The following is a 22,589-nucleotide window of genomic DNA, read 5'->3' as shown; positions in this document are numbered from 1 at the left end:
TTTTTTTTTTTTTTTTTTGATATTTTTTCTGGTGGTGAGATCTGGACTGAGTACTGACTGCCCTTGGGTCTTCACTGTCTTCTCACAGATATTTATGCCAGCTTCTTGGACACTTTGTGCCTGTTCCTGCTCCGGAGAATCGGGGTTTGTGGTGGTGAGTCACATTTCCAGTTCAGTACTCTTGGTGCCTTATTTGTAGAAAAGCATAAAGGGTTGTGTGGTTTGAGTCTTTCAAGCAAAGAAGCTTTTTCTGGGCTCTTCTGAGGCCTCTTATGTTTTTCCTTTGTTCCTGTAATGAGAGTTGAGTAAGGGTGTTCTTTCAGCTCTTGGATTAAGGATTGGGTTTGGGGATGAGGGGTGAGGGGCTTTGGCTCCTGAGATGAGGATCCTACGAAGTTTGAAAGGAGCTTCTCTTTAGCTCCTTCAAGATATTATTTCTGACTTAATTATCTAACCCCATGGGTAAATTTGGTCTCTTGGCACCCTCCAACTACTTGCATCATCATTATGGCCCAAGTTCAATTCAATATATTCAAAGACAGCAACATTTTATTAAAAGTCATTAGGAACTTCCTCCACCTCTTGGTAACTTGGCAAATCTTCAGACTGACCCACTAAGACCTCTCTTAACAGTCATCTCTGCTCCTGCTTTCTCCTTCTCATATTTCACACTTTGACCTTCCCTTGAAATCTTAATTCACTTCCTTTAACACCCCTACTGCTTTCTCTACCCAGTCTATCCACACTTCCAGACTTTTTTCTGGGTCCGTCAAATCATAAAAGATACTCAAGGGTCATGCCTCCTCCCTATCATATAAGCTTTTGAAATGCTTGGGAACCCTAAAAGCACTTACCTGTGGCATAAAAAGCTAATTAGAAACATGCTGAATTTTTTACCCTCTTAGAAAGACTTTGAAATTTCCCAAGCTGTTACTTGATTTTCTTTTCACAGTCTTTCACCCAAAATTAAGTCCACACATTAAGATTACACATCAAGCCAAAAGGAATCTTAAAGATATCCTCCAGTATTGGGGTGGACACTTCAGCCCCCTTATTGCCTAAGTCACCTTAACTTATCCCATCTGCTTAAAAACACAGTCGATAAAAATGAATGGGTGGAGCAGAGAAGGAAGCTGGAGCCTTTATGTAAAACAATGAGATTAGTATTTCTGTTTATGCTTGACCCATGGCTAAAACTAAAAACTTGAAATTATACTAAAAAATAGAAAGACTCTTTATTTGTTTATATCTGGATGTTTATAAATGTGCATCTATGTACAAATGTATATTATACATGAATATTTTATTACCCTCAAATGGTACTACCAAACTCTTTATGTACTTTTTTTTTTTCTTAAAGGAGGGCTATGTTTATCGGCTTAGTGATAAACACATAATGAGATCTTTCTGTGATTCCCCGATGAGAAAACTAAACTTCAATAGTTTCAAAAGTATTTTGCAAAAACTAACCAGAATGTATCAGCTATTTAATTTTTTTCCTCTTATTTTAATAGTACATATACAACATATATATTCTGAATCTGTTAATGAACATGTTCATTATTTTACCAAATTAAGAGATTGTACTATAATGGCTATAAAAACTTGTAAACACTGCTACAAAATACTGTGTGTGAAGGTTCATAATTATCCACCTGAATAGTTTTCTCTGTGAAATAGAAGTTACTGCAGTTGTAAGTTGTAATCAACATATGTAAATAAGAAGATGTGGGGAAAAATAATGGCAGAAAGGGACTGCTTTAGTATGCAAGAGGTAGAGAATATGTGCCTGTTAAGGAAAACAGTAATTTTGTCCTAAAGTAAAATGACTGCTTGTTCCAAGATATATATAGAAACTTGTACCAAATTTGCAGAAAGGGAATTTTATTTCAGTTGGCTAAAAGTCTCACTGGTTTCTTTATAAAAAAAAACAAAAAAAACTTTAGTTCAAATATTGTACTGTTTCAAAACTGAAATTTGTTTTTCTATTAAAATGAAAATTTCTTAGATTACTAATATGTTCTTAAGAGTTTTAAAAAAGTTTTTTCTTTACTTTCTGAGTAACCTGCCTAGAAGGCAGCAATTCTGTGTCTCATTGGAATCATTCATTGTGCTTTACGTTGACTTTACCATGGTCTTGATTATTAAAGAGAGCCATGTCTTTTTACCTTAGAAAGAACTGAGATTCTTTACATCATATACCACTTATGTTTACTTTTAAAATCTTTATGGGTCCTTTGATTAATAGATAGCCATGTATTTTCTCACTAATCTATGATCCTCTTTAATCAAGTGTTCAGATCTCCTTACAACTTTTGAGATTTTTGCCTTCCCCAAACAAATCCTAAATGATGCATTTTGCATCTAAAACTGCATTTGAGATTTTCCAGAGGCCCCCTGGAAATTAATAAAAGAATTGTTATTTCATCCTGTAGAAGAGGTACTACAAACAATTTAGACATTTGACATGCTGTGAGTTGAATAAGTGTGTTCTCAAATCAGAAGTGGTGCTTAGCATTCCCTGTGTTAGATAGTTGTATGATAAATTGGTGCATTTCAGAAAGCATATGACCTCTATATAAAGATTATCAATGCCTCGGTGTCTATGCATTTCTGTGTATCAGTCTTAGTGCTGCTTTTGCCTAATATTAGACAATAAAATTCATATTTTCAGTGTTTTAATAACTCAGTTTTACTCCTTTAATTTGAATTCATGTTTTAGATGAATGTTTTAGATCAGTGGTTTTCAACTTGGGATTCACATTTTTTATCTCTGGAGTTTTGTTAACATACAGATGTTTAGGACCTATTACTGACTTAATCTCTATTCTTGAAAGTGTTGACATTTTTATATAGTCTAGCCATACATGTTTATGGTACATTAAATCTCAGAATTAATATAAATTTGAAGATATTTCTCTATAGAGAGTATTTCATCCATATTTATAAATTATATATATTCTCAACTTATCATTGAAAATAGGGTTCATTATGTTATGAATATTTTAACCCTTTTTTGGATTGCCTTTATTATGTTTTGAATGCCTCAAAAATGTCTCTGTCAGTTACATTATTTTTATAATTTAAGCTCATCAGATATTCTGCTTCTGAAAATTATCAGTGATAAGTGAACCATAGAAATTTTTAGTTTTTTATTTACAGAAGGATTTTTGTTTTACTCTGATAACTGAAAGTGCTTGCAAATTAGAAACAGGCCAGAATGTTACTTGTTAAAGGATGACTGTCTCAGAGTCCTATGGAAAAGGACTATGCTGGGGACTCTGGGACTTCTGTGCTTAGGTTCTGATGGCATTGCTTAAATAACTTCAAGATTATACCATTGGATTGAGTCAAGATTTCTGGAATGCTAGCAGAGAGCAGATGGATTCATGAGATTGCTAACCTGCTACTGAATGTAATAAAAATTAATTACATAGGACTGAATTAAGTAATGAAGATGATTTTTTAAAGTATTGCTATTTAGTGTTTTGTTTTCTGAGTATAAGAAGCCATTTCTCTTTTCTCTTACATTATATATACTCATGACAAATTTAGACAATGACTTTGGAAATGGACAGTCAATATTTACTTCTTTATCCCTGTTCAACCATCCAGAATTCAGAAACTTTTATTGAATATTATTTTCATGCCAGTAGTTATTTGTGAAGGTTAAATGAGAATTTATATTCTTCATTAACTAGAGGTAACTAGAAGCATTAGTTAAATAGACTGTGCTTTTACTGGAATGTCATTTGAGAATGATGAGCAGATCATTTTTGGGTAATAATGTTTTTTGTTTGTTTTAATGGAGCTAGTGCTTACATAGCCTTTTTGGGAAAAGTGACTAGGCATCTGGTTTACAGGGTTCCCAAGTGTTATAGGTAAAATAAGGAAGATAACTTCCTGGGAACCTAGGAATCTTAGGATATTTCTGAGACCTAGGGAAAGGAAGAATTCACCCAAATTTATCAATATTGTAGGTGAAAACTGACTGCACATTCTTAGCTTGGCTTCCTAACCGTGAGACTTTTAAAAGTTTGATTTGATATTTCTTATGAAAACTTCCAGCAAAGCAAACTTTAAAAGGCTTATACAGGTATACCTCATTTCATTGTGGTTTGTGATGTGTCGCTTTTTACATATTGAATGTATGTGTTGATCCTGTATTGAACAAGCCTGTCTGTGTCATTTTTCTAACTGCATTTGCTCACTTTGTGGCTGTGTCATATTTTGGTGATTATAATATTTCAAACTTTTTCATTATCACTCTAATTGTAACAGTGATCAATGATCCTAGTTGTTAATATTACAAAAATATTCTGACTCTCAAAAGGTCTTCACAATGGTTGGCATTTTTAAGGAATAAAGTATTTTTTAATTAATTTATTTTAATTGGAGGCTAATTACCTTACAATATTATGCTGGGTTTTGCCATACATTGACATGAATCAGCCACGGGGAAATAAAGTATTTTTGATGAAGGTAGGCACATTGTCAGAGAAGGCAATGGCACGCCACTCCAGTACTCTTGCCTGGAAAATCCCATAGATGGAGGAATCCATGGGGTCACAAAGAGTAGGACACTACTGAGCAACTTCACTTTCACTTTTCACTTTCATGCTTTGGAGAGGGAAATGACAACCCACTCCAGTGTTTTTGTCTGGAGAATCCCAGGGACAGGGGAGCCTGGTGGGCTGCCATCTATGGGGTCTCACAGAGTCGGACATGACTGAAGTGACTTAGCAGCAGCAGCAGCAGCAGGCACATTGTGTTTTAGACAGAAGTCAATTGCATACTAGACTACAAAATGGTGTAACCGTAATATTTATATGCACTGGGAAGCCAAAACACTCATGTGACTTGCCTTTTGCAGTATTCACTATATTGTGGTGGTCTAGAACAGATTTCTCAATATCTCCGAGGAATGCCTCTATAGGAAATTACCATTCTTACTGGACCTATGTAAATGATCAAGCCAAATTTACTGAGACTGGCCTTGTTTTGTGATCAAGAGGAATCTTTCCTTGAGATTATCTTTGATCCAAGGAAACAATGGGTATCTGTAGAGACAAATTTCACTAGAAAATTACAGTATGTCTTCCTGGGTTATATCCTGAGCCCTGTTTATTGTCTTGGGCTGTTTTGGCTATCACTCATAAATTACAGGTAATTTATAGATATGCAGACTTTTTCTTTTCTTGTAGAAATTCAAATGGCTATTTCTCTTACTTGAAAATACCCATTTTGTTACCTACATGTAAACTTGTTTGGATTCTGTTGCCTTGTACCATTGGCAGCTCTTGTCAAATTTGTTCTTCTTCCAGTGCTTTCAATAGCTGCCTACTATTCTTTAAACAAATATTTCTAATATTCTGCCCTCCTTCCTGATTCATCACAGACAGCTAAAAATCTGACTGCCCATGTCCTTAATGGTCCCTCCAGAGTATCACCTGACAGCAAAGAGAAACTTCACATCTGTCCAGGCTTAATACCTTCCCATCTCACTCCTCACAGCTTTATCTTCTTTGCCTTGTTTTCTCCTTATATTAAAGAACTCTCTCTGATTTAGCAGGCTTCTGCAGATCTTATGGTTGAAGCGTTCTTCCTGTTATACTAGTCTTTTTGAATTAAGTCCCTTCTTGTGTAAGTCTGAATTTATTTTTATCTGATGCTCTTCCATGATATTTCTCTTACCTAAAATTGCCTTTTCTTTGATTCTCCCTTAGTTGAAATCCTCTTCATATGTAAAATTGAAATCAAAAGACACATCGTCCATGAAGCTTTCTCTGGTCTCCCCGTCAGAATTAATTGCAAGTTATTATATTGGAACTTGCATTTATCACTTTATTGCTCTCTCTGTATAAGAATTATTTACCAGATTTTGTGCCAAATTAATTCATAAAACCCAGGGAAACTGTATTGGTCACTTTATTTTTTAATAGTCCTTCAAAAAGGACAAAGTCAAAGTGTTTTTTCCCATATATTGATATAATCCTGGATTATAAGCTTCTATGACCCCATAGATAGGGTGGTGGTTTAGATACACTTGAGGCACAGTATAATTATTTATGATATTATATTTAAAAAAGTATTTTTCTTCCACAGAAGTATTTAGTGATTATACAGCAATATTATGATTTCTCATACAGGTGCTCTTTCTTTTTATGTAAATGTGTTCAAGTTATTTTTATCTTTGAACATGTATACTTTAGTTTTAAATCATGAATATATGATTTTAATTATTTGCTTTCCTGTCAAAAATTTTTGACATAGTCTAGTGAATATATCAATACAGAGGAGGTGATTTTTAACTATGAACCACTTTGTATCTGTAAATGTTTCTTGGTCCCTCCATACTCATTTATATTATGTGTCATGAAATGAGAATAAGGAAACAAGCAACTAGCTTAGAATAAGTTCTCATCTATAATAATCATATCATTTCCTAAAATCTGTTGTGGAAAAACTGCTTATTCCCTCCCCTTGTGTTACTTACACATGCTGATCAGTTTGTTCCCTGTTTGTGACTTCATCACAATGCCAAAGTGTGAGAATTGTTTCAGGTTTTAGTTGGTTTTGGAGAAGGAAATGGCAACCCACTCCAATATTCTTGTCTGGAATATCTTATGGACAGAAGAGCCTGGCAGGCTATAGTCCATGAGGTCCCAAGGGTCCAACATGACTAAGCGACTAAACTTAGTTTGTTTTGCTGTTAGAACTATCCTTAATATCTCAGTTACCAAGCAACAAAATCCCTCCCTTGTTCCTATATGTTTGGGTATCTATTTTCTAAAGGAATGCAGTAGTTGGCAGTGGTAGAATTAAAGGAAGAAGTTGCAAAATAAAGCAGTCATCAGTTACATAAAGTTTAGGCATAGTCCCACCTGGAGAAGGGAATGGCAACTCACTCCAGGATTGTTGCCTGGAGAATCCCATGGACAGAGAAGTCTGGTGGGCTACAGTCCATGGGATTGAAAAGAGCCGGACATGACTGAAAAACTAATACTTTCATTATCACAGTCCCAACACCAAGGATATCTGACTTAGATTTCAGGATATATTAGCTAGTATTCAGACAACTAGCTATAGTAAAGAGACCTAAAGCCATGGTAGCAAAAACAATGGAGAAGTTTATTCATCTTTCACATAAAAGAACAGAATAGTATATCCAGAGTTAGTTGGGAGACTCACATCTCTACGTTCAGTAACTATTTAATAGACAACTATTTTGTACCATCTCCAGGCCACTGCATATAGAGTGAGAGTGGGGGAAAGGACAGATACCTTCCTTTGAAGCCATGTCCTCGAGGTAGAAATCACTTTTCATATCCTTTGGTGAGAAAATAAATGCTTACATTTATAATAAGCAGCAAAAGAGGCTGGCAGTTGTCATGTCTTGCTATGCTTAGCTCTGTTATTAAATAAGAGGACAAATATTAGTAGGAAATTATGTACCCAAAGCCAAAACTACCAGACAATAAGCCTATAGTTATTTAAATTAGCATGGAGCAGGTATGCCTACAAATAATCTATGAATTTTCAGCACCCATTCAGCCTAGGATCCATAGGAAAAGTGTGTGGGGGAAGAGAAGGTAAAATGTACAATAGAGAACACCTTGATCTTTGGTTTGATGATTTGACTATTCAGGAGAGCCTGGGGAGATGTTCAGAGCAGCCTAAATTATTTAACTTGGAAGTAGGAGAGTTAACACATACACACACACATGATAGAGCAAGCTCATTTGACTTCTAGTTTTAAAGTTCCATTACTGATGAGAGCTATGGGCTTCCATCAGCCTCTAGAGATTTAACACTTTAAATTGAACCTAGATTATTTGGGGATTACTCAAATATTAAGATAAAACTGTGATAAGCTTGAATAAAGAAATTTTATTCAAGTTTGCAAAAAAATCCATCAAAAGATGGAGAGAAAAATTGTAGGAAAATAAGGGTGAAAATCACCTTCTAATTATTGTTTAAAATGAGTATAATTTTCAAAGTCTTAAGAACTGTTCTATTAATTAACATTATGACTGAGTTTGAGGAATAATCTTTCCTTTGGTCTTATTGTCTGTCACTCTATTATAATGAACTTAATCATATCTTTAGAACATTAATTTCAGTATAAAGTGTTAGAATTTTTTTTCAAAATATGGCTAAACCCAATTTTTATTTATTTAATTAAAGCCAAAATTATAGTCAATTATTCTTTTTATTTTACCTATTTTAGTAATGATCATGACTCACCACTTGTCTAATAGAATATTTCTTTTTATGATTATGTCAATAAAATGTCAAGACAGTTAATTTGGAGATAAAATAAGCTTTAAGAAGTTACTGAAAGATTATGAACAAAATGTTTAACTTTCTGCAAATTTTGAAGTTCTTTGCAGTATATATAAAGATATTCTTAGTTTTTTAGAACTTGAAATATTAGGCAATGAATCGGCAGGCTTCTGATACCTGAGAAATGGTAACTATGACATTCTTTTGGGGTTCTCTCATGTAACCCATTCTAGAAAAATTACAAAGCAATAGATGAGCATAGATTAAAGGATTAATACTGAAAAATGAGACTCCTGGGAGCTCAAAGGCTACCATGAAGTGGGATGTGAATAAGTGTCAGTGTGTGTATGAGTGTGTATAAGTGTGTGTTTGTGTATATGTATGTATCTACTACTGTGGGCAGGAATCCCTTAGAAGAAATGGAGTAGCCATCATGGTCAACAGAAGAGTCTGAAATGCAGTATTTGTATGCAATCTCAAAAACGACAGAATGATCTCTGTTTGTTTCCAAAGCAAACCATTCAATATCATGGTAATCCAAGCCTATGCCCTAACCAGTAATGCTGAAGAAGCTGAAGTTGAATGGTTCTATGAAGATCTACAAGACCTTTTAGAACTAACACCCAAAAAAGATGTCCTTTTCATTATAGGGGACTGGAATGCAAAAGTAGGAAGTCAAGAACACCTGGACTAACAGGCAAATTTGGCCATGGAGTACGGAAAGAAGCAGGGCAAAGGCTAATAGAGTTTTGCCAAGAGAACGCACTGGTCATAACAAACACCCTCTTCCAACAACACAAGAGAAGACTATACAAATGGACATCACTTCACTGGATGGTCAACACCAAAATCGGATTGATTATATTCTTTGCAGCCAAAGATGGAGAAGCTCTATACAGTCAGCAAAAACAAGACTGGGAGCTGACTGTGGCTCAGATCATGAACTCTTTATTGCCAAATTCAGACTTAAATTGAAGAAAGTGGCGAAAACAACTAGACCATTCAGGTATGCCCTAAATCAAATCCCTTATGATTATACATAAGTGAGAAGTAGATTTAAGGGACTAGATCTGATAGAGTACCTGATGACCTATGGACGGAGGTTCAAGACACTGTACAGGAGACAGGGATCATGACCATCTCCATGGAAAAGAAATGCAAAAAAGCAGCTCAGAGGAATTGGGGGCAGGAGGAGAAGGGGACAACAGAGGATGAGATGGCTGGATGGCATCACTGACTCGATGGACATGAGTTTGAGTGAACTCTGGGAGTTGGTGATAGACAGGGAGGCCTGGCGTGCTCTGATTTGTGGGATCACAAAGAGTCGGACACGACTGAGTAACTGAACTGAAGTGATGTGTGTGTGAGGGAGAGAGGAAAAGGGGTCAAGGCAGCCAGAGGGCATAATGGTATGCAGGTTAACAGCATCATGGGAGAAATGTGAATTGCAGCAGGAGACTAGAAGGGGAGAGAGTTTTAAAATTCTCATCTTAGAACTGCATTATCTTGGCAATTCCAGTGATGCCCATCATCACAGAACTCTGCAGTTGTGTCTAAGAATAGGCTTGATGGTCTGAAATGCTAGTGGAACAAGTGTTGGAAAACGGATGGGACATTCATTGCTCCATGTCTGCCTTCTCCAGATCCCAAGGACTGGTGATATGCTACTTAAATACAAAGCATTTTTTTTTTTTCCTGAGTTCTTTTTCTAAGTAATTTTTCTTACATAAGAGATTGTTAATTATCTTCTAGAATCTATTCAGACTTTCTCCCCTTTAATAATATCGCCACCTAAGAAGTAGCAGCACACAATTCTAACCAAATAGATACTGTGTCTCCTGGCTTCCTTGAAACTGGATATGGCCATGTGATACAGTTCTGGTGAATGGAATATAAGAGGAAATTGTCTTTACAACATATAGCATCTGTTTTTATAAAGAAAAATGTCCTTTTTATGCCCCCGATTCTTGCTGGCATAAACATTACAACACATGTAGGAGTTAACTTGGACCTAGGATCACTTTTTTTACTTAGACTTTGAGTGACTTTGTGGTTAAGAAATATCTTTGCTAACTCTAGGTGACTCCCATTTGACTATTAAGTGGAAAAGAAGCACACTTCTCTTCTGTAGAAGTTATTGTAACCTTGGTTCTCTTTGATTCAGAAACTTAATCTGGACCAGGTAATTCAGGATATAAGGAGGAAATGAGTAGAAAAAGAGAGGTTATAGGCAGAATTATAAAATGGGGCATTGATCAAAAGGTTTCGAAGGTTCCTGAGATTCTAGAACCTGGGGCTTACCCCTTTCTATCTCTTAGTTTACCAGGAAGGACTAAACTAGGACCTACTTCCTATATTGCAATTACCAAAAAGGTAAGGTGTTACCACTAGGGGAATATGAACTCACAGGAAAAAATAATATCCAAGAAGTAAACTCACTATAAATAAGCATAACAAATATAACACGTGATGCTGAATTTTTGGAAGAAACAGATTAAGAATTTTTTTTTAATTTATTTTACTTTACAATACTGTATTGGTTTTGCCATACATCCACATGAATCCACCACGGGTGTACATGTGTTCCCAGCCTGAACCTCCCCCCCCACCTCCCTCCCCATACCATCTCTCTTGGTCATCTCAGTGCACCAGCCCCAAGCATCCTATATCTTGCATCAAACCTAGACTGGTGATTTGTTTCTTATATTATTTTATACATGTTTCAATGCCATTTTCCCAAATCATCCCATCCTCTCCCTCTCCCACAGAGTCCAAAAGACTGTTCTATACATCTGTGTCTCTTAGTAATAAATTTTATAAAAGTTTATCAAAGGATATTCACAATTAAAAAACAGAAAAGGTAAAGTTGGTATTTTGCTAATGGTAGATAAGATAAAATGCCAGTTAGAAACAGTTAAAAGAGTGAGGTGAACTCAATCATTGAGAAAAATTTAAAGACAACAAGATAAATGCTAAGAAATTGGAGGAATATAAATAGAATTGCCATTATTTAGACATAGAATACCAAGAGGAGAGCAACTGTTTGAAGAAATAATGATAAGAAACTTAACATAATTAACTTGAACATCTTGTAGTAAATCAACTTACAGAATGCCAAACTCTCTAGTTAAAGGAAACTATATAGAATAAGCACATTATATAAAAATTTAAGTTTGTCAGATAAAGAGCAAATTCTAGGAACTTCTGGAGTAAGAAGATGTTTTCACATTTTGAAGAAAAAGAGAGAAAAAGATAAAGGTAACTATTTACTCTAAAATGTTAATACAATCTCTAACTAGATAGACAATACAAAAAACATTATAGATATGTTTCTCTTATGAATACAAATGAGAAACACCCAGATAAAACAATACGTAATTGAACCCAACAGTGTAATAAAGTTAATCCATCAAATCATATGAGTTATCATACCCCAAATCTTTGCTGATTCAATATTAAAATGTTGACATTATAGTTTACCATTCATAAAGGAGAAATCACATATATCACAGTTGTAAATAAAGCATTTGATCAAGATCAATACTTTAAAACACAATGACATAAAGAAGGAAACTTTCCTAATACAGCAAAAGTTAATGTACCAATGCCTATAAAGACACATTTCACTTAAGAACAAGAAGAGAGAGATTCTCGTTAGCATAGATGTTCTTTAACTTAGTACTGGATGTCTTATGATATAGGAGGATAGAACGGAGGAAGGGAGAAAGAGATGACAGAAATGTGGAGAGATAAAGGTACAAGATAGAAAAAGTAGAGTGCAAGGTTTGCCAGGTTTAGACTGAAGTGTCATTATTTGAAAGTGATATAATCATCTACATAGAAAAACCAATGGCATCAAAAGCCACTGGAACTAAGAAGGCTGTTGAATAGCTGTTTATACAGAAGTCTGATGTCTGGAGTCAGGATCAGCTAAGGAAGCATGATGAAGCATGCCGTTTCTGAAATGAAAATATTTTATAGGGCAATACTATAAAATAATTAACTTGAAGTTAATTCACTTCCACATCCACATGAGGAAGGCATGTTGGGGAGAATGTTGAGTGCAATACCAGAGGTGTTTTTCCTCAAGTGGTTCAAGTGTGTGTTGGAAATTTCTCAGAGCTCTTTTGACCAGGTTTTATGGCCATCTAGAGGATGGCAATTTATATGCTATTCCATATAAAATCTTATAAAGAGTAGTCTCTGAAACTGAAAAATGGTGACCCATATGATTATTGATACCAGTATTGAAAGCAAGACTTTGGTCCACCAGGATATGAGGAGCCCAAGACTCATGGCCCTTCTGATCCAATACTGTGGAGGCTCAAAGAAGAAAAGGACAGCTTCTGGGTGTTTAAACTCAAATAAACTCAGGGTCAGGAGACGGGAAATTTTTTCTTTCTTTTAGCCGCAGGACTTAAGTCCTTGAAAATCTGATTCATACTTTTACCATGTAGGTTCCTGAAATAGAGCATAGGTTGAATTCAAAGTCCCATCAGTTTTCCTGTATAAAAATAGCCATTGTTCATTACAGAGTGGGATTCCAAATTTCCAGTGAGTGGACCCACTTTGGCATAATTGAAGAAAACTTATTCTAAGCTGACTTTCTGTGCCTAATCAAACTAGGAACTGTGAAATTCATGTGCTACAATATATTTTAAGTAGTGACTCACTTAGAAAACTACTAGATGAAATATAAAAGAAGTTTTTAGAATTGTACCTCTGTGCCTAATTCTACTCATTAAAAGCATTTGTACCCATAGTATTAATGAGAACACATCTATAGGATAATATTTTATTCTAAAATCTATACCTTTAATTGCATGAGCTATAATTTGATTTAAGTTTCAAAATTTATTTCAGATGTTAAAATGACATATTAACACAGGGATATGTGAGTAATAAAGTAAGCATCCAAAATGTCAAGTTAATATAAATGCTTCATTAATTAATCGAAAGAAATGGGAGAATGAGTTCTTAAATCAGAGCTTTTTACTTTTTGTATATAGTTACAATAAAACAAATGGAAGTAATGAGTATTTCGTAAATAAACTATAATTCAACCAAATGTTTCCTAGTTTAGAGGCAAGAGCATTGATTGGAATTAGAACTGCAGAAATATATCTCAAACTGTTAAATTTTACAAAAATGCACACACTCCATTTTTCAAGTGTTAACTCATTTAACTCTTTAATCTCCTTTCCAGGAGTACACACTGAAGTGTCCATTTCAAAGATTTCCACCTGTGTCATATCCATGCTGAAAATTCTTCAATAACTTTGTTATTCTTAAGATGACAACTAAAATCCTTTCTTTAAATAAAATTTGAAACTTAAATCAAACTACTTTCAGCAAGGATTTGCATGATCTGAATTCTGCTTACCTATTTAGATGCGACTCTCACTGATATCCCTTTTCTAAGTGCTGCTCTGTTACTTTACTTCCTCCAGTACTGTAAGTCTCACCCTCCATTGGAACTGTACAATTTCTTGAAAAATTTCTTCCTCCTCAAGTTTGGTAGCCTATTCTTAGTTTTTATTTTCTCTGAAAAAAACCTTCCCCGAACTTTCAAACTAATTTCTATTTCTTTATTGTATGTTCTCATAGCATCATATTTTTGTAGCACTTGTTTTATTTCTCTGATGTTTGATAAAGTCTGTCTCCAATGATACTGAGTTCTGTGACTGTAGAGTCCTGTCTTTGCTGTTGTTATTGTTGAACATAAGCTCAGTGTCCATTGTTAAACCTGCATATAGTTGGTACTCATTTAATGTTATTTTTGCTTAGAGAAATGAATTCTAGTATTTCCAGTTTTTGTCTTTACAAATGCACATCACCTTTTTAAAAAATTATAGTGTATGTGGGTGAGATTTGCTAATGTGGTGTCTCATGAAAATGTTATGCCCTGATATTCTCTTATTTTATGCCTTCCACCTCCATGGCTCTTAGAAAAGGCTAAGCCCAACTATAGTTGTTACTCAGTTGTTGTTTTTTTTTTTAATTCACTAATGCAACTTAAAAATTAAAAACTTATCTCTCAATGCAATTTAATGAGATTATCTTGTGGGACTAATCTAAAACAAGAACCCACTGATGCGGTGACCATATGTAGAAGAGAAAGTAAATGAATTCATCCTTTTCAAAATGAAATAGTAATGTAGTTGAGACAAATGTTTGAGTTCTTACTGCATTCTTCACATCAAGGGTACAGTGGTAAAGACAACTTGTGTCAGATACAGAATTTAGCTTACTCTCATAAAGCTAAATTTTATGCGAGATCTTATAGTAGAATTACAACTCATACTAAAATGTTCAGCAAATTGGTGAAGGAAAGACTCTTTAGATAGAATTAAATATGAATTGCAAATATAAATAGTATGCACAGTACCTTGTAAACACTGGTTTATGAAAAACCTTTATGTTTGTGGAAATAATAAATGAAATTAAGAAATACAAAGATCAAAGCAAAGATAATCTGTACCATGAATGCCTTGGAAATTAGAATGGCCAGAATGAGAACAAAGAATGTGGACACCAAGCAGAGAAATTGTAATATAATTTATATCCACAGATATCTAAGGTATTAGTTAGTCTTAGTCCCTCAGTCATGTTGGATTCTTTCCGACCCTATGAACTGTAGCCTGCCAGGATCTTCTGTCCATGGGGTTTCCCAGGCAAGAATACTGGAGTGGGTTCCCATTCCCTTCTCCTGTGGATTTTCTGATGCAGGAATCAAGCCTGAGTCTCCCGCATTGCAGGCAGATTCATTACCATCTGAGCCACAAGCTATAGGAAAAAGCTTTAAGGTTGATAAGACAATCAGTTGGAGAATGAAAGAATATTGGAAATTAAGTTAAACTGTTAATTATTTGAAATATTTAAGATTGCACCATCAACAGAGGTGCATAATTCCTCAGATCTGAATGGATGCTAACAAATAATGATAACTTTCATTAATAATTTAAAGTTAATAATTTGTCTACCTATAGTTCTAACACAGTCAGTCAATTAGCTATGCAAGTAATTTTAGGCAAAATCTAGGAAAGTATTGAGAATTACCCTCATAAAGCTGCATGTAGGGAGTCAGTTTCAAAACACTTTTAAACTTCTATACATATAGAATTAAAATGAAGACAGATTTGAGAGGGGATGATCCGTAAAATTAGTTAAAAGTACTTCTGTTTCTTTCATGGTTCTTAGTTACAGATAACAGAATCCCCTTTAGCTGATTTAAACACATATGGATTTTGCAGGATGGTAATTATTTTAAAATTTTTCTGGGAAGCTACAGACCAAATTTCTATACCATGTAGTCAGGAACCAGTTGACCTAGGAGAAACACTACACACCATTTTCAAAAATGTTAAAGGCTTCCCTGGTGGCTTACCTGTAAAATAATCCACCTGCAATGCCTTAGCCATAGGATACATGGGTTGCATCCCTGGGTTGGGAAGATCCCCTGGAGGAGTAAATGGCAACCTACTCCAGTATTCTTGCTTGGAGAATCCCATGGACAGAGGAGCCTAGAGGGCTACTTTTTATAGGGTTGCAAAGAGTTAGACACAACTGAAGCGACTTTGCATGCATGCATGCGTGCAAAGATGCTAAAGAGGCCATGTGCTAGACACCAGTTACCACGATTCTACTACAGCTGCCACTCTGACAAGATCTGTTCTATCTGAGAGCAGATGCCTCTTCATGTTGCTCTACTTTGTTGAAATTTGGTAACATATATACATGCTCAGTTCAGTTCAGTCACTCAGTCGTGTCCGACTCTTTGCGACCCCATGAATCGCAGTACGCCAGGCCTCCCTGTCCATCACCAACTCCCGGAGTTCACTCAGACTCACATCCATCAAGTCAGTGATGCCATCCAGCCATCTCATCCTCGGTCGTCCCTTTCTCCTCCTGCCCCCAATCCCTCCCAGCATCAGAGTCTTTTCCAATGAGTCAACTCTTCGCATGAGGTGGCCAAAGTACTGGAGTTTCAGCTTTAGCATCATTCCTTCCAAAGAAATCCCAGGGCTGATCTCCTTCAGAATGGACTCGTTGGATCTCCATGCATGCTAGCTCCACATAGATGTAGAAAATTTAGCATGTAACTTTGCATAATTTACATGGCAAGCAGATATGCTAGAAGGATTTGGGATGGGTATGGAAAGAGACTGTTTTATTTTCTGAAACTTGTCATTGTATGGTTCTGTTCCTCAAGACCCAGCATTATAAGAAATGAATCCAATATGAAATACATTGTGAAGGGCATTAAAAAAATATCTCCAGAGTTAGGACCCTAAAATAAATGACACAAATTAGAGGTTGCCCAAGCAGGCCCATGATGAATAAGCCTTTCTTTTAGTTTCTCTTGACGCCTGTAGAAAACAGGGACAGAAAGTGTGGGGCAGTATAGAGTGTAAAATTGGCGTATTTAAACAATGTATTTTAGTAAGCTCAGTATACAAAATGTCAGAGTACTTTTAAAGAAAAAAATTTAGCTCATAAACACAAGAGGAATAGAGTGTTAAATGTCCAAGATTTTGATTAAAGAACAATCTGCAAATAAATGGGTCTCAAGGAGATGATGAAGACAAAGCTATCAATATTTTTATTACCTAACTGGGGGTTTTCATTAGCATGAGTCAACAATCTCTATCTAGAATGAAAGCCTGGGAAGGTGATAATTCATGAAGATACAAGAGACATGGTGTTTACAAATTCGGTTGGTATAAACCAATTTCAATTTACAGTGGGAGAGGCAAATATTGATTGTGTTTGAGAGGGAAATCAACTGAACAGATGCTGGAGATCAATCAAGGTAAATGCTTACCATGAGTTGGCTAGCTTGTTCATTATGTATCAGTAGATAATAGAATAAGTTAAGTGACTTTAATGTGTATAAGAATGTTCTAGTAAGGCTAGTTTGCAAACCTAAAGTTCCTTGGAGTCTTACTGTTGTTTCCTTAGCCCAACATGAGTCATAAATCTAACTTATTCTAGGAGTAGCAGCCTATATAGATATGATACCAGAGGACAACTTTGTAAACCTGTATTTATCATAATTATATGCAAATGGATTCATTCATTTAAAAAATAATAACTTACGTTCTAGGTATTGTAGTATAATAATAAACAATTTCCCTGCTATCCTGGAAGAATAGAACAAGGAGACTGACAAACACATAAACAATAAAACACAATATCAGATAGCAGTATCTGCTATAAAGAAAAGTGAGACGGAGGGCACCAGCAGCAGACTGGACGTGGGGTGCATGGAGACTGATATTGCCCATATGGCTTTCACAACTTTCTGCTCAAGGATCAATGGGGTAGAGACTTGAAAGATGTGACAGAATAAGACACATCAGTGTCTGAGGGAACTGGATTTTCTCTAGAAGGAAAATAAAGCAAAGAACCTGAGAAGGAAGCATGCTTCTCATGGGCCAGTATAATCAAGGTTGCTTGTGTGGCTAGAGCACAGTGAAGAAGATGAAGTAAAGTAAAACCTAGCAGGTGGTCAAATTAAGATCTCAGGGGCCATGCTAAAGGCCTTAAATTTGTGTAATGGAAATATTTGAAAATTGAACATGATATGACATTAAAAATGTTTTACATTTTAAATAAGCAGATTCCTTAAACAATATGATATTCTTCTTGAGGGGCAGACTAAGATCCATTTCTTTAAGATATCTTATTCCTACATGTTTGATATATAACAAGTATATAAAATTATAATGTTTTAAGATGTTATAATAATGAATTAAATTTATTAAATAGAGTATAAGGTATTATTTATCTTAAAAAAAACAGTGACATCTTAAATATAAAAATAGTGTTTGATCTTGCTGCGATGAAATAGGGGAAATTTCTGTAGAACTTAAAATTTTTTAACTAACATTGCTACATTTTACATTGATTTAGTGACTTTTAATAGCATGAAAAAATTGTGGCAAATATTGGCCATATGGAAAAAATAAATACAATATGTTCATGTACATACATTATAATAAAGAATTTGAATGGAGATCAATGCGGCAACAAAAATATATATCATGTCACTCAGGATTGGATGGAACCAAACTGGTTTTTACTGAAAATACACTGACTGTGAGAATACAGTTTTGAAACAGGTTTTAGTTTTGGCAATATGTCCTATTTGCAACTTAAACCCAGTAACTGTATTCTATCCACTTTTTCATTGTAAAATTTTTCCTTTTTCAGGAAATAATTGCCCATCAAATTGGAATGTGCATTGACTCATTGACATTCCCTATCATTTACAGTATACTTTCATTAATTTGCTATGGGCCAAAGGACAATTTTTTAGGCAGTCATTTGCTGAAAACTAACATAAGTACATAAAAACGCAAAAATCTTGTTTAAAGGCTTAATGCATTTTTTTGTGAAATGAACCTACCCATGTAACCACTGCCTAGATGAAGACAGAATGGTGGCAGTTAAGTACATGTCTGGACTTTTTAAGGAAGTGCTGTGCATCAAAGAGGTCTCTGATAATCATAGAACTGAAAAGGACACCAGTGGTCCCAGTACTTAGCTACCTATCTAAAATCATTTTAGAGATTAAAGCATACCACTAACGTACAAACAAGCAAATAAAGTGTCCAAGTTCTTTGGAATTTCATGGGAGTGGTAAAAATATATTTAATAAAAAATTATGATAAAACTCATATCTAAAAGAAAAGATTTTTGAGAAGAATAAACAAAACTCTTCTGCTTTCTTCACATTACTACCTCACTACATATGATGGGGATTATTTTTAATGTAACTTTCCTACTTTAGTAAAGTACCTGTGAGGCTCACTCACTTTTCCATATAGGGAAATTAGTGAATTTCAGGGGAGATGTGAGAGTTTATTGTGCTTTGCAACATGTTATTGTTGAGATTGGGTTTCCTGGTGGCTCAGATGATAAAGTGTCCACGTGCAATGCAGAAGACCCAGGTTCTATCCTTGAGGTGGGAAGATCCCCTGGAAAAGGGAACAGCAAATCACTCCAGTGTTCTTGCCTGGAGAATTCCATGGACAGAGGAGCCTGGTGGGCTACAGTCCATAGCGTCGCGAAGAGTCAGACATGACTGAGCTACTGACACTTTCGCTTTCTTGAGATGAGGTTTCTGAAACCAGCCTTATGGATCATCTGTACTTTAAAGTATTAGGTTATGAGTTCCCAAAGATAAAGATGTTTTGCTGGCATAGAATAGTCAAACCTGTTTTCAGTGGAAAACAGATATCTGCTGGAGACAGGAGGCTTAAATATAGTATAGATTAAGGTTAAATATGAATAAACTTCTGCTTGTAGCCTTCAAAAGCAAGCAGGAAGAAGACTATATGGAGTAACTGTAGAAACTGGCCAAATAATAAAACGTAAGCACAGTGAGTTTCATGGTTCTTTCTAAAAGAGAAACTGAACAATTTCCTCTAAGAAATGGTCACGGCTAAATAACCAGATCTCACCTTCGTACTTTCTTGGTACCCTTATCTGCTTGACATTCTCTGCATCAATTGCCCTGATGAATCCTTCTATTCCTTTGTTTTCTTCACTCAGATTTAACATTCAGTATTTATCACAATATTTAACTCTTCACAGTAATTTTCACATATTTTCACAGTATCCAATAAGGTAGATATATTGAGTATTACATTATGCTGATAATAAAACCAAAGCACAGAGTGTGGAAATAACCTATGGAGGATTAAATAGCTTGCTTGATGGAAAGTGAAAGTTGCTCAGTCATGTCTGACTCTCTGTGACCGCATGGACTATACAGTCCATGGAATTCTCCAGGCCAGAATACTGGAATGGGTAGCCTGTCCCTTCTCCAGTGGATCTTCCCAACTCAGGGATTGAACTAGGGTCTCCTGCATTGCAGGCGGATTCTTTACCAGCTAAGGGATTCCCACTGGGGAATCCCTGTGTGGTGGGATGAGATTCAAATAATCCAGTTGGTCTCAAAAGCCCATATGCTTAACTGCCACACTGCATTACATCTCAACCTGCTGAGTTAATATTTCCATCTGGATGTCTGTAGGAGTATAAACTAAAGATGTCCAATGTTGAACTCCTGTCAGTCTCAAATAATCTTTTTTTTTTTTTCCCTAATCTCAATAAATGACATTTCCTCTCTAGAAGAAAAAGAAATCTGAAATCTTCAAATTTCTACCCTGAGCACTTCATAGTCACCAATCCAACAAGTTTTGCTGGTTTTAGAGTAATGTCCCTGCTTACGTTTTAAAATTATTTCTAACAATCATTAAAGTCTAAGATCATTTATATGATCTGCAAGTACATAATGACATTAGACAATGTCCCTGATTTGGGATTCTCTGTCAACTTAGGGGTCCTGGTGAATATGTTATAGAGACCCCTCTCAGCAATCTTAAAGTAAAAACTGACCAAATAGCACTAAATGTGACCTACTAAATTACTTGGATGTGTGAAGGTTTTTGTTGTGATTGTTACCATTACATGAGTCTGTTCAACTCTGATTAATATCCTGTATTCCTCCTCAGTAGGAATTGAAATTCTCTATTTACTTTTATTATTATTTGAAATGATTTCAGTATTTGAAAATATCTATTTAAAAATATCTCTTGCAATAGCTCATAGCTTGCTGGAGACAGAGTTCTTACCAATTTAATTCATCATTGTACTCTGTCTCTAACTTAGTAAATGGCTTATAGTAAAAAAAAAAAAAAGTCTATGTTGTGTGTGTATGTGTACACACATGCACACACACAGATCCATCTTTATTAACCTTATAGTCAGAGAAAAACCACTTATGTGAAAAATAGTAATACAGATTATTATACAGTTACTATCTACTGTTGATAAAAGGCAAAGTAATAATAAACTCATAGAAAACAATTTTAGACTGAAGTCTCATTTTATGGGCATTTAACTTATGAGTTTAATTCAAACCTAATTTAATTCACAAAAGAACAAGCAAGCTCATTAATTTGCAGTTTGTTTAAATACTTAATGCTAAAATGGAATAAAATATACACTACAGACAAGTATCAATATTTTAGAATTTTCCATCTAATCTGTTCACTGTTAAATATTTTGTAATATTGACATTATTTTGAGTGTTTAATCACCTGTTTATATATTTGCTTTTGTTTAAACCATTTAGTATAGCTGAGCAGTTTCCAAAATTGAATGTGCATATTCATTACTGTACAAAAGTTTTATTGTACAAAGTTGTTGGCTAGGTGACAACATGCATGAAAGCCTAGAGGGATGGAGAGTTTGATTTTGTGAGAAATTATATATATATATTAAAAAAAAAAAGATATATGTAATTTAAACATGTGTAGAGGGAGTGTCTTCCCAGGTGGCGCTAGTGGTAAAGAACCTGATTGCCAGTTCAGGAGACATAAGAGATGCAGGTTCGATCACTCGGTTGGGAAGATCCCCTGGAGAAGGAAATGGCAACCCACTCCAGTATTCTTGCCTGGAGAATCTGTGGACAGAGAAGCCTGGAGGGCTACAGTTCATAGGGTCGCAAGGAGTCGGACAGGACTGAAGTGACTTAGCACTTACCAACCAGAGGTAAGTGGGGGCGGGATAGAAATAAGGCTGCAAGGATGATGTATGTAGATGAAAGATTTATATGCTACACTAAGAATTTTATTTGAAGAGGATGGGAAATCATTGGAAAGTTTCAGACAATGAGATAGCTTCTTTGTAATTTGTGTTTACATTGCTTAAAGGACAGGTGTAAACTTTGATCTATAAGTCAGTGGCCTAGTCAGACTTCCATAAGCAAGACCATGGTTCCATTTCAAAAGGATCATTTCGGATGATTTATAGGGCACACAAGTCTATAGTGATTTTTTTTTTCCAGAGGTTATGTGACATGTGATTTTACAATAGATTGAATATCAAAATACACATGAGAATCCAGTTGATGCCACTAGGTCAGAAATTAAATTGACTTGCAAAAAATGTAGAAAACTGCCTTTCTTATCACTATTTCTAAAATAGTTATTTATCATGCAACATAATTTAATATATAAATTTTAACTTTAATGAACTGTTTTTAAAAATGTTAACACCTAATGCAATAAATATAAATAGATATTATTCACATAAAGTAAAGTATTTTGGTATCCTCAGTAACTGTAAAGAGTTTCAAGAGGTCATAAAACCAGACCTTCAAGATCTACTCTTCTATTGTACAGAGAATTTAAGTTACAATTATTTTTTAATCTGAACCTTAGTCTTTTTTTCTTTGTTAGCCAGTGTAATAAATGATACCTAATTAAAGATGGGAAAATGTTTTTACT

Source organism: Oryx dammah, unplaced genomic scaffold (assembly GCF_014754425.2).
Source record: "Oryx dammah isolate SB20612 unplaced genomic scaffold, SCBI_Odam_1.1 HiC_scaffold_12, whole genome shotgun sequence".
Lineage (NCBI taxonomy): Eukaryota > Metazoa > Chordata > Mammalia > Artiodactyla > Bovidae > Oryx > Oryx dammah.
This window is presented reverse-complemented; position numbering follows the sequence as displayed.